Source organism: Morone saxatilis, unplaced genomic scaffold (genome assembly GCF_004916995.1).
Source record: "Morone saxatilis isolate NCDOM2014 unplaced genomic scaffold, NCSU_SB_2.0 Contig20, whole genome shotgun sequence".
Lineage (NCBI taxonomy): Eukaryota > Metazoa > Chordata > Actinopteri > Moronidae > Morone > Morone saxatilis.
In genome coordinates this window covers 11,912,450-11,912,703 of record NW_023339763.1, presented here as the reverse complement: position 1 = coordinate 11,912,703, position 254 = coordinate 11,912,450, and the positions used below count along the sequence as shown (strand labels likewise).

The following is a 254-nucleotide window of genomic DNA, read 5'->3' as shown; positions in this document are numbered from 1 at the left end:
ATGTGACGAGATTGCTTAAGCCTTTGTGTACTCAACCTTTTCATATCACTGTGTGCAAATAATGCACTCCAAATAAATGACACTGAAAAGGGTGTTAGAAATCAACAAAGAAGATCAGGTGGAAAACCCATCATTCACTCAGAAAACAGTGTACATTTGCTAAACTAGATCTAAAAGTATTGACTTTGATCCATTATTAGATCGATGACTGTGTTAAATGATGTGATGGCTCAGCTAGTGTGTGTGTGTGTGTG

The 254-nt window shown here is 37.0% G+C and overlaps 1 protein-coding gene across 1 annotated transcript in view; it reads right to left on the bottom strand.

Moving 5' to 3' along the window:
• fryb (furry homolog b (Drosophila)) overlaps positions 1-254 on the bottom strand; it is a 46,654-nt gene that overhangs the window by 29,263 nt on the left and 17,137 nt on the right.